We start from the raw sequence: 16,527 nt of genomic DNA, 5'->3' as shown, positions 1-16,527 counted from the left end.
AATCCACAGGTTGAACTAACTGAGTTATAAAGGGTCCCCTGCCGCAGGATCCAGACAGAACCAGTGTGAAAGAGAGGAGGTCCAGGAGGAGATTAGACAAGTTTCTTCTTAAGCCAGAGTGGAGGTCAGCCAAGAGGAAAGGCTTAGAGCTCCAGCAAGAGCCCATCCTGTTCCCTGCCAACCAGGAGGTGATCAGTGCCACTGTGGAGAGTGTCTGTGCTGCAGAGCCACCTGTAAACTCCAGTGTATCTGCCTCTGTGAGCACCCTGGTGAGTGAGCCACTGTCAACGGGGGCCTTCGGCACTCACGGGGGGGTGAAGCCAGGATCAAGGAGGAAGGCCGCTTCCAGCGAGTCCGAGCAAAGTACAGATGCGGGGTAATCCAATAGAAAGGTCAGGTTCAGGCAAAAGGTCACTTGAGGCAGGCAGCAAGGTTCAAGGTCAGGAACAGGCAATGGAACAGCAACAGGAAAGCAGAACAGACAATTAGAGACCCAGGAACACAATAGGAATATTGAGCTATACTCTGGCATTGAACCTGGGTCTCTGGCGTCCTTTTAAGTTTGAATTTGGCGCCATAGCGCGTGACGTCATCGCACCGGCGTCCTTGCGCCCACGTGGAGCCCTGGGCGCTGCCATCTTGGATTCGCCGTGCCGAGAGGGAGGACGCCGCCGCACACCAGGAGCAGGTAGGGAGCGCTTCGTGACAGCCACCAAAACAACGAGGATACTGGCAAGGATGGGACCCCTGTGTACAGACAAGTGTTGTTTGTGTACCTGCTATGTGGGAGCAGCTACTAAGTCCAAGGAGGGGTACTTTGTGGAAGGTAGTGCTACCCGGGTTATAAGAGCTCTTGGGAAGGGACACATTGCATTAAACTGAACTGTGCATTATTTAATCCTTTCCAGAGCTAGATTGTGGGAATGTGATATTGAAAGCACTGTCCTAGGTAGTCAGTCAGTGTATTATCTGCTACAGAGACAGTGCAGGATTGTTGTATTAACTATAGATGCCCATTGCATTTATTTACTTTTACTTTTACTTAAAGTTTATATTTGGTACTGCAAACTGTGTGTGTTTTATTTTGCCTTCTGGAATTCCCCTGAGGTGTACTCTGTACACTTGGTGGAGGCACTGTATTGTAAATTCCAGTTCCCAGGATCTTTCATAGCAAAGAGGCTACCTGATTGCCACAAAAACTGCGCCAGTGGTAAAGTGAGTATGATCCTGTTCTACGGGAGTGTGACAAGAAAGGGTTACAATAATTATGCATTACTCTGTGCTTGAATTTGGATCAGTTTCACATGTACTTGTGTGGAGGCAGATGTTACTCTATTGTAAAGACAGGGCTGTAGAGTTTCTGTTTAACACCAGCTGGTAGTTCAAATTAGAAAAGTTTATTTGTAAGAAGCTGTAGGCTGCACTGTGCTTATGTATAGCCCTTACTCTGCTGAAAGATGTGGGCCTCAAAATTGGCTGCTAATGTTAGTACATCTAGAGAATGCAGTTTAGTTTTGCAGCAGCCACTGTATGTTGATATAGAAAGTATGGAGTCCTTGACTATCTCTTTCCCTGTTAAGTTGTGTTAAAGCACCCCCCTGTATTCTACATGTGCTATTAGCACATTATACAGGGGAAAAGTAAGTTTTGTGAAGTCTCAAATGGGCAGTAGTGGCGTCTCTTCCCAGAAGCCCATTAGAAGCCTAAGGTGATGGTAAATTGACACTGTCTTGTCACAACCAGCCTGCTTGTCATAACATAATGGTGAACTTGTTGTTGGTCCTGAGATGGAGCCATGTATCTGCTTCTATGGGAGATGTAAAAAAGTAGGCTTGGCCACAACCTTGATTTGTCAGAAGTTCATTAAAGGGGTAATTCAATTTTACACATTACTTGCTTTTATTTTCATTATTTGTTTGTTCCGTTTTGTAGCTGGGGGGTCACTGGCCCTGTGGCCAAAAAACTATTGTTCTGTGAAGCTTTTTATTACATAGCTTCTTATTCAGGCCCTCTCCTATTTCTTTTCCAGTTTCTTATTCACACCACTTGTTCACACCACCATTTAGATTGTAAGCTCTACAGGGCAGGGACCTCTATCCACTTGTCTCTTTAATTCTTAACTTATTGTGACTTAAAGTATGGCTTGGGACTCCAGTTACATGGAAGTAGGAGAAATAATAGGTTACCTGAAAACAGTGCTAATATGTAGCGCTGGCTCTTTCTGAAAGCTCAGCCTCAGGCACAATACATTTTATTAGAGACAAAGGTGTGCCTCAACCAGGTTTCTATAAATTGTTCCGGGTGATTTCTCTCTGCCATACAGGCAGCCCCACCATCCTGATATTATTTACAATTTCAGTTGATGCTTGAGTAAACTTTGTTACAAAAGAAAAACAAAAACCAACCGCATAATTGTTACAGGCCAGCATCTTAAATAACACTGTATCAAAATGCCTAAGCAAAATCAAAATCATGAGTGGCATTGATGCCATGGTCACACACTCTGCAGAGATATCAGGTAAATTTGTTTAATATGGGCATGACTTTCAGAATATGGCCAGGCTGAACATTTCTCAACACATATTTCGGGAAAACAAAACAAATGTTAAAATCGTTACCTAACTTCTGGATTGCAGAATTCATTAAAGGCAAAATAAAATTAATGAAGAGAAGATATCCACCGTTTTTATTTATTTTTAGTGCCACCACTCCATGTTGCATTCCACACATAACTATCTCTAAACATCTTACTGTTTATCATCTTAAAGAGATACTGACACCAGAAATTAAACCTATTTTTACATCTATCATAACATTGTCTTTGCATGACCTTCATTTTTGCCAGTAAAGTATTTGCCAATGCTTTTATATTACCTGTCTGATCCCCCATGTTCTCCTATAAGGGGGCTGCCATATTTGTCCAGCAGGAGGCCGTTAGCATTAGAAGCTATAACTGACAGGTTGGGAAGGGACAGTCAGTTGGCAAAACAGTCAGGTTTAGGAACTTCAAGTAACAATTATTTACAAAAGCAAATCTCTCAGTGAAAATCAATCAACATGACCTATAGGCAAATTTTTATGTACATTCATATTTTGAGGAGTCGTTTTTAAGTGTCAGTATCACTTTAAATACAATTTGGGGAAATTTTCTACTCACCCTTTTCCATAATGCCTAGTAAGACAATTGTTGTGACAATCCTACCTTACTTCCACAAAACCTCAAATTCCCTAATGAGCCCTTGTTTAGGCCAGAGACCTCAATCATGTCATTTTATTGCATGAATTGAAATGCTCATATAAGATTTACTTGATGGTATTGGTCAGGAGTTGTGAATACAGCCAAGGGGCAAATTATTTTACTGCTGAAGCTCTCACATAGAAGTGCATTTATTAAAGATGTCCATGCAAGCAACTTGCTTTGTACATTTCAACTGTCCAGCCAGCATCAAACATGAAAACAAGACAAGACAAAATAGCTACAAAGTTTTAAAACCTCTTTTAAAACTAATGCAGGCCTATATGACTAAAGACCCTTACTTAGTGGGATAACATTTTGGCAGGTATAAATATTGTTTGAACACCACCACCCCAGCTTTGTGCAGTAACAATTAATAAATTACATAAAATATTTCAGCTCTCCTGACAAGGGACACTTTTGCAGTAATAACAATTGCAAATCTTAAAAAAAACATATGAAACCCTTCTTTTATTCTAATTACTTCCAAACATGGGGGGGTTTCTTCTCCGTGAGTACAATTTACCGTCTACACATTAGCAGCGCTTGCATAAATGTTCCACTCTATAGTAAACATCTTCTCACAAATAGGACACTGCTTGTACTGATTAACTTCTGATTTACCTATTAGCCCCCAGTATGTCTGTATAGAGAAAAAGGGGCATGCAATGTTCAGAAATCATTACTTCTGCTTTATAATAGATCAGTGTTATGTTATAGAACACCCATTTGTTCATTAAAACAAACAGGAACTGGACTTTCTGTGTTTTCTTGAAAAACGTAAAGAATTTCCTGACTTCTCTTCCCCCTATGCGCGCGCGCGCCTCCTTCACCTTTTTGAGACGCACACGTAAGCGTGTGGGCACGTATGCGTGCATGTGCGTACTTCCGGGTTTTGCGCGCGCATGCGCACTTGTGTTCGACGCCGCGTATGACGTCACTTTGGTGCGAAAATTTAATATTTAAAGTGCTTTTTCGATTTCAATCATTGCCCAACGTAGGTTTTGCTTCCTTAAAGTTCCTGGGTGTTTTTCTCTATTGTATTGCCTCGTCTTGATCCTTGCCTGTTCTGATTATTCTCGTTTGCTGCCTGGACCGACCTTTTGCCTGATTCTGACTATTCTTGTTTGCTGCCTGGACCGACCTTTTGCCTGTTTGACCACCCTTCCGGATTCCGTTTTTGATACCTTGCTGTCTGATTGTTGCTGACCCCGGCCTGACCCCTGACTACGCTGTCTTGTTCCCCTTCTCCCTGTAACACGGTTCTGGTTCCCTTGCTTGCTCAGAACTCTCTCCTTGGGTCTCTCACTATAAGACCTGGCGGCATCCGAGTAGCTCCTACTGACGTGAAAGGCGGCTGTTAGAGGCAGAAGCGTGAGCAGAGACCGGGCCCTTTGAGCCAGTTCTGAGTTTTTGGGATACCGACCGTGACAAATACAGGTAGATTGCTGTGTCTTGTCCTGAGATATTAGCCCTGCTAATTTGGCCCATTCTCTTACTGAGTGGACTTTTCTTACTGAGTCTGTGACTGTACTACCCATAAGGGTTTAAATGCTGGGGAATTCTCTACTACTCAGTTGAACGGAAGAAGCTGCTTGGATGAGAGGTGAAACTTTTCAAGAAAACTTAGAAAGCCCAGTTGCTTTAGACTTTATACTAGAATTCTACTTGATACTTTATATCATGACCTGGATAAATAAATGAAATTCATCCTAGACACACTGTAAAAAAACCAAAACATTTTATCTCTGATGTCAGTGTATCTTTAAAGAGTCATAAAATAGGATCATAACAAACCCCTAGTAACCTTCTGCTCTAATACATATGATAATAATTGTGTTTATGGAACATCTAAGCAATAATTTTATGAAACAACTTGTATTTAGCCAGTTGCAGAATTTATGGGAAGTCCATTAGACGTGGGCAAGAGTGGCATTCAAAAACCAGAGGTCATTAAGGTTATTGTTGTGTGATAAGGAAGTGGGCCAGCACCAAATATTTTACTGGGTCCACAGGCCCCTGGCTATGCTTTTTTGTGAAACAATTTTCTACAAGCTCTTGAATAGCCTTTATATTTCAATAATTCTTTTTTTCAAAAGCCAATAAAAAAGTACAAGGTACAAATGAAACAATAATGTTTGTTATAGGGAGCGTACTCTAACATATAACTGCTATTAATTATAAAATGTCTAATGGATTTTTTAAATCTTCATCTTTAGGTTTTCTTATTGATTTTATGCAGCTTTTCACTAGAAATTATGAAAACATTTTTTTTCATTATTTTAGAATGTACCTGTTTAAAAGTGAATAATTTATATGCCTCATCTAGTAAATCTTTCACTTTATTGATTCCCTTAGTGGTCCAGATGTTAAATGCATCAGAGGCAACTTCACTAAACAAATCAAAGAATGACTGATGGTTTGATTCTTCCAAACGTATTTGCCTTGTTCTTTTAGCACAACATAGCAATGGATATACTTGCAAGACAGAGTAACATATTTTATAATTCCTGAAGTAGAAGTAATACACACAGATGAGGGCTTATTTATGATGATGGAACATCAGTGCACCCAACAAAGTGATGTCATGTTGAATCCTTGGATGTTCTTCATTTAGGGGGTCATTTATTAATATATGAGATGATGGTTGTGCTGCAATTCAAGAAGAACTTAAATAATCAAAATGTATTATAGCTAAAAATTAAGAATATTCTAATTAAAAACTTGTTTAAGTCAATATTATATAGTTTGATTTAAAATAAATGGAATAATAATAAGTTCAGCTTTTTACTTTATTGGCATTGTGTGCCAGCTCAAAGAAAGGAGAGGATCCCTCCGTGGTACTTGCTGAGGAGTATGCAACAGGTGCAACAGCACTGCAAAATATAATGGTGCTAACAGCAGCACCGGCCTGGGGTATCAGGTAAGTGAGTACAATCATTTACCTGCTGAGATTTTTCTTTCTCCTTTAACCCTTTTACTGCCAGCCATTTTGGTCAAAGCGGAACTTGTATTGCCAGACAGTTTTTGAACATTTTGCACTGTTTCACTTTAGGGGCCTTTCCTCGGGGGGACTTTTAGTTTACCAAGGAAAACAATATATCGTTTTTTTCAGAACAACCTAAGCTTTCAAAATATGGTAGAATTTTTGTGTAATTCCAATTCTGTAACAAGATATAGGCTTCTAAATGTCTAAAAATGCAAAAAAAATCAAATTTTCCATAATATAATCACACATACTAGAAACAAAAATTATTTTATGCACGAATATACAACTGATTTGGAAAGTCCCATGTCTCCTGAACGTGCCAATACCAAATATATATAGTTTTATGGAGATTTCTCACTTGTATAGGTCAAAAACTCCCAGCAGTACACTACCAAATTCCCAAAGCACTGCTCCAAAAAAACTGCATACTTTGGATTTCAAGGCCAAAATTCTACTAACAGAAGGTTTATCCCAGAAAATTGTACATTTTTGGAAAGAACAGATTCTGGGGAATACAGAATAGGCACAACTGTCTGTCTACTCCAAACTATCAAGTCGCAATGCTTTCCTAAAGTTATTGGTTTTTATCAAAATTTGTGATTTTTTTTAAAAATCGCTTCAAAGCTTCTAGTCTATAGTATCTTATCTCCTACAGGTCATAAAGTAACCAAATAAAATACCCTAAATATGAATGCCTGGGGTCCACTGAACAGTTTGATGCCCAATATGTATAGGTTTACCTAAGTATGTGGCATGTAGGGGCCCCAATGTGAACATACCCCATATGAACTGTCATTTCTGTCATTTCAGCTTCTGCAAAATCAACACATTTACATCATTATATGTGGGATGAAGCTAGTAAAAAGTACGCTCACCCCAGAAAGTCATATATTTTTGGAAAGTACACATTCCCCCGAATCTAAAATGGGTACCCATGTCTTTCTACTCCAAAGTACCAAGCCGCACAGCTTTTCTAAAGTTAGCAATTTTGATGACATTTCCAAAAATCCCCTCAAAGCTTCCACTTTGAAGCATCTTATCTCCCACATAGCATTAGGTACCAAGATAAAACACCCTGAATTTGAACGCCAGGGGTCCACTGAACAGTTTGATGCCCAATATGTATAGGTTTACCTAAGTATGTGGCATGTAGGGGCCCCAATGTGAACATACCCCCATATGAACTGTCATTTCTGTCATTTCAGCTCCTGCAAAATCAACACATTTACATTATTATATGTGGGATAAAGCTACAAAAAAGTACGCTCACCCCAGAAAGTCATATATTTTTGGAAAGTACACATTCCCCCGAATCTAAAATGGGTACCCATGTCTTTCTACTCCAAAGTACCAAGCCGCACAGCTTTTCTAAAGTTAGCAATTTTGATGACATTTCCAAAAATCCCCTCAAAGCTTCCAATTTGAAGCATCTTATCTCCCACATAGCATTAGGTACCAAGATAAAACACCCTGAATTTGAACGCCAGGGGTCCACTGAACAGTTTGATGCCCAATATGTATAGGTTTACCCAAGTATGTGGCATGTAGGGGCCGGAATGTGAACATACCCCCATATATACTGTCATTTCTGTCATTTCAGCTTCTGCAAAATCAACACATTTACATCATTATATGTGGGATAAAGCTAGTAAAAAGTATGCTCACCCCAGAAAGTCATATATTTTTGGAAAGTACACATTCCCCCGAATCTAAAATGGGTACCTATGTCTTTCTACTCCAAAGTACCAAGCCGCACAGCTTTTCTAAAGTTAGCAATTTTGATGACATTTCCAAAAATCCCCTCAAAGCTTCCACTTTGAAGCATCTTATCTCCCACATAGCATTAGGTACCAAGATAAAACACCCTGAATTTGAACGCCAGGGGTCCACTGAACAGTTTGATGCCCAATATGTATAGGTTTACCCAAGTATGTGGCATGTAGGGGCCGGAATGTGAACATACCCCCATATATACTGTCATTTCTGTCATTTCAGCTTCTGCAAAATCAACACATTTACATCATTATATGTGGGATAAAGCTAGTAAAAAGTACGCTCACCCCAGAAAGTCATATATTTTTGGAAAGTACACATTCCCCCGAATCTAAAATGGGTACCCATGTCTTTCTACTCCAAAGTACCAAGCCGCACAGCTTTTCTAAAGTTAGCAATTTTGATGACATTTCCAAAAATCCCCTCAAAGCTTCCACTTTGAAGCATCTTATCTCCCACATAGCATTAGGTACCAAGATAAAACACCCTGAATTTGAACGCCAGGGGTCCACTGAACAGTTTGATGCCCAATATGTATAGGTTTACCTAAGTATGTGGCATGTAGGGGCCCCAATGTGAACATACCCCCATATGAACTGTCATTTCTGTCATTTCAGCTCCTGCAAAATCAACACATTTACATTATTATATGTGGGATAAAGCTACAAAAAAGTACGCTCACCCCAGAAAGTCATATATTTTTGGAAAGTACACATTCCCCCGAATCTAAAATGGGTACCCATGTCTTTCTACTCCAAAGTACCAAGCCGCACAGCTTTTCTAAAGTTAGCAATTTTGATGACATTTCCAAAAATCCCCTCAAAGCTTCCACTTTGAAGCATCTTATCTCCCACATAGCATTAGGTACCAAGATAAAACACCCTGAATTTGAACGCCAGGGGTCCACTGAACAGTTTGATGCCCAATATGTATAGGTTTACCTAAGTATGTGGCATGTAGGGGCCCCAATGTGAACATACCCCCATATGAACTGTCATTTCTGTCATTTCAGCTCCTGCAAAATCAACACATTTACATTATTATATGTGGGATAAAGCTACAAAAAAGTACGCTCACCCCAGAAAGTCATATATTTTTGGAAAGTACACATTCCCCCGAATCTAAAATGGGTACCCATGTCTTTCTACTCCAAAGTACCAAGCCGCACAGCTTTTCTAAAGTTAGCAATTTTGATGACATTTCCAAAAATCCCCTCAAAGCTTCCACTTTGAAGCATCTTATCTCCCACATAGCATTAGGTACCAAGATAAAACACCCTGAATTTGAACACCAGGGGTCCACTGAACAGTTTGATGCCCAATATGTATAGGTTTACCCAAGTATGTGGCATGTAGGGGCCCGAATGTGAACATACCCCCATATATACTGTCATTTCTGTCATTTCAGCTCCTGCAAAATCAACACATTTACATCATTATATGTGAGATAAAGCTACAAAAAAGTACGCTCACCCCAGAAAGCCATATATTTTTGGAAAGTACACATTCCCCCGAATCTAAAATGGGTACCCATGTCTTTCTACTCCAAAGTACCAAGCCGCACAGCTTTTCTAAAGTTAGCAATTTTGATGACATTTCCAAAAATCCCCTCAAAACTTCCATTTTGAAGCATCTTATCTCCCACATAGCATTAGGTACCAAGATAAAACACCCTGAATTTGAACGCCAGGGGTCCACTGAACAGTTTGATGCCCAATATGTATAGGTTTACCTAAGTATGTGGCATGTAGGGGCCCCAATGTGAACATACCCCCATATATACTGTCATTTCTGTCATTTCAGCTCCTGCAAAATCAACACATTTACATCATTATATGTGGGATAAAGCTACAAAAAAGTACGCTCACCCCAGAAAGTCATATATTTTTGGAAAGTACACATTCCCCCGAATCTAAAATGGGTACCCATGTCTTTCTACTCCAAAGTACCAAGCCGCACAGCTTTTCTAAAGTTAGCAATTTTGATGACATTTCCAAAAATCCCCTCAAAGCTTCCACTTTGCAGCATCTTATCTCCCACATAGCATTAGGTACCAAGATAAAACACCCTGAATTTGAACACCAGGGGTCCACTGAACAGTTTGATGCCCAATATGTATAGGTTTACCCAAGTATGTGGCATGTAGGGGCCCGAATGTGAACATACCCCCATATATACTGTCATTTCTGTCATTTCAGCTCCTGCAAAATCAACACATTTACATCATTATATGTGAGATAAAGCTACAAAAAAGTACGCTCACCCCAGAAAGCCATATATTTTTGGAAAGTACACATTCCCCCGAATCTAAAATGGGTACCCATGTCTTTCTACTCCAAAGTACCAAGCCGCACAGCTTTTCTAAAGTTAGCAATTTTGATGACATTTCCAAAAATCCCCTCAAAGCTTCCATTTTGAAGCATCTTATCTCCCACATAGCATTAGGTACCAAGATAAAACACCCTGAATTTGAACGCCAGGGGTCCACTGAACAGTTTGATGCCCAATATGTATAGGTTTACCTAAGTATGTGGCATGTAGGGGCCCCAATGTGAACATACCCCCATATATACTGTCATTTCTGTCATTTCAGCTCATGCAAAATCAACACATTTACATCATTATATGTGGGATAAAGCTACAAAAAAGTACGCTCACCCCAGAAAGTCATATATTTTTGGAAAGTACACATTCCCCCGAATCTAAAATGGGTACCCATGTCTTTCTACTCCAAAGTACCAAGCCGCACAGCTTTTCTAAAGTTAGCAATTTTGATGACATTTCCAAAAATCCCCTCAAAGCTTCCACTTTGCAGCATCTTATCTCCCACATAGTGTTAGGTACCAAGATAAAACACCCTAAATTTGAACGCCAGGGGTCCACTGAACAGTTTGATGCCCAATATGTATAGGTTTACCTAAGTATGTGGCATGTAGGGGCCCCAATGGGAACATACCCCCATATGATCTATCATTTCAGCTCCTGCAAAATCAACACATTTACATCCTTTATGTGGGATAATGCTACAAAAAAAGTACATTCACCCCAGAAAGCCATATATTTTTGGAAAATACACATCCCCCCGAATCTATAATGGGTAAATATTTCTTATTGCTACAAAGTACCAAGCTGTAAAGCTTTCCTAAGTTTGCAGATTTATATGACATTTTCGAAAATCGCATAAAAATGTTGCAATTTGCCGCATTTATCTCTCACAATTTCTTGATAAAGATCAGATAAAGACAAATCACCCCAAAAAGGAACACCAGAGGTCTACTGAACAGTTTGATGCCCAATATGCATAGATATACCAAAGTCTGCGGTATGTACTGAACCCTAAATGAAAATAGCGCATAAGGATTTCTCGCCTGCCAGCTCAGCTTTTGCACACAGAGCCCCCTGTCAGTGTATTATGTGCCAAAACTTCCCCTAACTATACAGATCCCCCACAAAACCATATATTTTTGGAAAGTACACATTCTGACAAATCCAACAAGGGTAAAGAGTCCTTTCTACACCAAAGTACCAATCTGCAGAGCTTTCCTAAAGTTATTGGTTTTTATGACATTTCAGAAAATCGCCTAAAAATGTTGCAATTTGTCGCATTTATCTCACACAATTTCTTGCGTACAAAGGCAAGTCACCCCAAATAGGAACACCAGAGGCCTACTGAACAGTTTGATGCCCAATATGCATAGATATACCAAAGTCTGCAGTATGTACTGAACCCTAAATGAAAATAGCGCATAAGGATTTCTCGCCTGCCAGCTCAGCTTTTGCACACAGAGCCCCCTGTCAGTGTATTATGTGCCAAAACTTCCCCTAACTATACAGAGACCCCCACAAAACCATATATTTTTGGAAAGTACACATTCTGACAAATCCAACAAAGGTAAAGAGTCCTTTCTACACCAAAGTACCAAGCCGCAAAGCTTTCCTAAAGTTATCGGTTTTTATGACATTTCAGAAAATCGCCTAAAAATGTTGCAATTTGCCGCATTTATCTCTCACAATTTCTTGCGTACAAAGGCAAGTCACCCCAAATAGGAACACCAGAGGTCTACTGAACAGATTGATGCCCAATATGCATAGATATACCAAAGTCTGCGGTATGTACTGAACCCTAAATGAAAATAGCGCATAAGGATTTCTCGCCTGCCAGCTCAGCTTTTGCACACAGAGCCCCCTGTCAGTGTATTATGTGCAGTAACCCCCCCTAACTATACAGTGACCCCCAGAAAACCATATATTTTTGGAAAGTACACATTCTGATGAATTCAAAATAGGCAAAGTTATTTTTGTACACCAAAGTTACACCTGGCAAAGCTACGCTAAAAACAGATCAGGAACACTTATATAGGGATAAAATGTGATAAAACCACAAAAATTGTGCAAATCAGTGAAACAACAAAATAAGTTACATGACAGTGTAATTAGTGGCCAGAATATCTGATCCAATAGTTACGCTGTCAAAATAAACAGTTTTTAGGTAAAAGAAAATAAAAACAAAGTGGTAAAATGAAAAAAAAAAAAAAAAAAAAGCAAAACAAAAAAAAACCAAAGTGTTTGTGTATACATGTGTGTACATGTGTAAAAGTTGTGTGATAGTGTGTAAGTGTGTATATGAGTGTAAATAAGTGTATAAAAGTGTGAAAAATGAAAAAAAAAAAAAATGCTAAAATGTGTGCTGTAAGTGTGTGTAAATGTATGTAAGTGTGTATAAATGTATGTAAATGTGTGTATAAGTGTGTAAAAGTGTGTAAATGCAATAAAAAAAAAAGTCCTTACCTGTTCCTGAAGACCGATCGCCTCCTTCCTCATTTGGGCCGGCGCTGGGGGAGAGGGAGGAAGCAGGAAGCAGCAGATGCGATGCGATTGCATCTGCTGCTTCCTGGAGGGTCCTGCGAGCGATCGGCTCGCAGGACCCTGATGACAGCCCCCCTGGCACATTGCCCAGGGGGGCTGTCATTGTAAGAAGCCCTCTGCAGCGGCGGCACATGCCGCCGCTGCAGAGGGCAGCGCTTAAACGCCAACGACGTATGAGACACGTCGTTGGCGTTTAAGCCCTTTTACTGCCAGCACGTATGCCATACGTGCTTGGCAGTAAAAGAGTTAAAGGAGATGTAAATGTTAAAAAACAAATCATATATTTAGCCTTAGACTACTATTCTCTACACTTTAGAGAGCTTCACACTGCACAAGGAAGGAGAGGACTCGAGTAGTTTGTAACTCAGCAACCAGGTCAGAAAGAACAGAGGGACAAAGGTAGGCAATCTGGGAAACTGTTTAGAGTAATTTTAATAATAGAAAAAAAGGTTTACTTATTCTTTAAGTATACTAGCTTGCATGAAAAAAAATGCTATCGGAGTAAGGGAAATATTTTAGGTTAGGAAATTAAAGAGACAGAATATTAAAGAGACAGTATAATTCATTGCAGTGGTGTAACCTCTATGGGTCAGGCCCCAGAAAAGAAACAATATTTTTTAGTGAAATGCATTTGGATCCATACTCTTTGAGGACTCCAAAGACAAGTAAGAGCTGAATTTAATGGGGAGTGCCAATATGTATGTCACCCCTCCAGTGAATTCAAGCTGATAGCTGATAACTTTCCACTGTCTATCTTACTTTTTCCAGGTGTCTCTTGGCAGAGTGAGGACGAGTGTATGCTCAATAGAGTAAAATATTTAAAACTTAGGTAAAATGGAGGGCCGCGTTAGTTTATTTTTTCCACAAGTGGCGCAATCTTTTTCCCTATTTAATTTGTATCATTGTATGTTATATTTTTCATATATACTCTGTGCATTTTCTGGTGACTTATGGATAATGTTGATCCATTTAGCACACGTACTTCTCAGTTAGGCATTATATATTTGTAAACCTTGTGAATTTTTTGCACTTTTGCCACTGTTGCATTTAAGTCTCCAGGTGCTATATTATGTGTTTTATATTTTCTGATGCATTGCTGGAATATGGCATCAATTTTTTTAAGGTTAATTGGATTTTAATAAACAGATTTTGGTTACAAGCATTATCATATTCTTCCTTTGTTACTTTCTCTTGTTTTTGCATAGGAACAGTGTCTTGTTCTTTATATTATCAATATCTGCAAAATTTTGACACAAGTTTATAGCCTTTAATAAGCTACTTGCATACTAGAGCTATTTTTTTAGGCCTGAAGAAATGATTGTAAAAGCTGCTTTTAATGAATACTAAATACAAATCTGTTGGTAAGACTGCTTTAGTTAAACAAATATATTGATTTTCATTTACTGGACTTATTTCAGAAAAACATTAGCTAAAAACAAAACCTATGTTGCAGTTCCAGAAAACAATTTTCATGAAACATTTTTACTGGCTTTATAATGACTAGGAGGCAAGAGGTCACACTCAGCCAAAGTCTTTTTGGGATTTATAACAATTTTAATTGCCAATCTAGCAATGTGTCAGTCACAGGCATGCTTGACATTACACGTGCATTTACCTGCAATTTTTTTTCTTAATGTTGTAGTATCACACCATTTTTGTAATAACTGTAATGCTTGTGTTCTGTCCTCACTATGTGTTACCCTGAGGTTGTGTGTAGCTTGACATGCAGCTAAACTCCTTCCTTCATCCTCACTGAGACCTGATTTGTATGCTTCACTAACAAAAGAGTGCTTACTAAAAGTGCACAGTATATTATAGCATGGCAAAGTACATAACACACTGTGATTAATGACAGCATAAAAATAAGAGGCATCTGTGTAAGAGTAAGACCTAGATGCCCAGGAAAGAACAGATGTAGCAGTGCCATGAGGTGACTGCACATACTAAGTCATAAACTTGAATAAAGGTACAAATAGAAAAATCACTATTTATATTGGTGCACCAGAACTGGGAATTAGTAATATCTACCAAAAAGGCTGAATGGGGTAAGATTACTCTGGATGGAGTACTCTAAACATAGCAGCTATATACTGATCACTTCCTGGATTATATACATGGTATGGTATGGTGATCCAGGAAGAACATGTCTAAAAGCAATACATATAAACATGAACTAAACTAGTAGCTGGTGCAAAATAAACAATTTAAAAGTGTTGGGGGAATAGCAACTCTCCAAACATGTGATAAAAGGGTTTTTTTACTTACCACACACCCCACTACTACAGATGTTACCTGCCTCAAATCTTTCTGCCTTGCAGCACCTTATATTTGGAATGCCATCCCTGAATTCCTCCAAAGAGACACCTCCCTCATTTTCTTCAGAACTAAACCCAAGACTACCTCTTAGAGAGCACTCACATAACTCCCTACTTGGGAATTGGCACTTATATTGCAGTGTAAGGGCGAAGACAGATGAAGCGTATATCCGCTTCTCTTAGGCCTGCCTAAGCAACACAGTGTCCAATTTACATCGCAAATGCATCAGGTTCAACTCCCCATGGCAACTGCAACAACACCAAGGGAGGGAAAAGTGGATCATATGCCCCCTGTGCCCTAGGCATTTTTTATAAACATTGGAACTGCTTATCATTTATGCCCCACTGGCCCCGCCCCAGCAGTTGCAAGGTCTGCTTCATCTTTTTTTTATGCCCCTGACTAAGACTATGGCACAAATATTTAAACATCCTGAGAACTGATATCAGGATGCACTGTAACAGTGCATGAGATAAATGTCTACAGATCACAGTGAAATTACCCTGCACAACTGATCAATTTATTGTTGTAGATAAAGTATTGCCACTTGTTTGCAGGGTGTCAATATATAATATTGACTTAGCTCAGCCCCCAACACCCTTTTGCCATATGCCTAAAGGGCCCTTTTTATAAATGTAGCATGATCACTACAGAGACAGCAGCCAAATCTTTTTTGCCTTTAATGCATTATAAATGGTTCTGATATTTTTCTTATACTATCTGAGCCAAGTGTGCTGTTATGTTGTATTTCCAAACACTTACAGTCTTTGCTATAAATGTTTCTTTATGTGAGAGAGATCTATATTGAATAAATTAATTTTCTAATTAGGAAAGTCATATGAGCCATAAAACCACATGAATTATGTCACCCATCATTTCCCTGTTTGATGTAGCCACTGCTAGCATACATTTATTTATGAATATGCCATGTTGGTATGTGTAATTTTTTAGGGTCCTTTTTGCATCATAAAGATTGCATTCCCAATCAGTATATCACTGCCATGAATAAGCAAATTACAAATTGGGCACTGCCACATGCTAAGTGTAATACTGAGTGCCATATGTCTCATTCAGCTAATTCCTGACCTTGCCAAAGCCTTTGACTTCTCTCCTCCCCTCCTGCTTTTAGACTGTAAGCAACAATAAGAACCCTCTTTACCGCCTGTATCAGTGATAATTTAATGTGATCTGTATGTTTGATGTATGTACCCTCCTGTTGCACAGCACTGCAAAATGTAATGGTGCTTTAAATAAAATAACAATCTGTGTCTCTCTAATTCTAAGAGATAGCATATATGCCTCCTTTATTGGGTTTAGATGAGAATTATAATTTTGCCATCGGTGCTTCATTT

This window comes from Xenopus tropicalis, chromosome 7, assembly GCF_000004195.4.
Source record: "Xenopus tropicalis strain Nigerian chromosome 7, UCB_Xtro_10.0, whole genome shotgun sequence".
Lineage (NCBI taxonomy): Eukaryota > Metazoa > Chordata > Amphibia > Anura > Pipidae > Xenopus > Xenopus tropicalis.
This window is presented reverse-complemented; position numbering follows the sequence as displayed.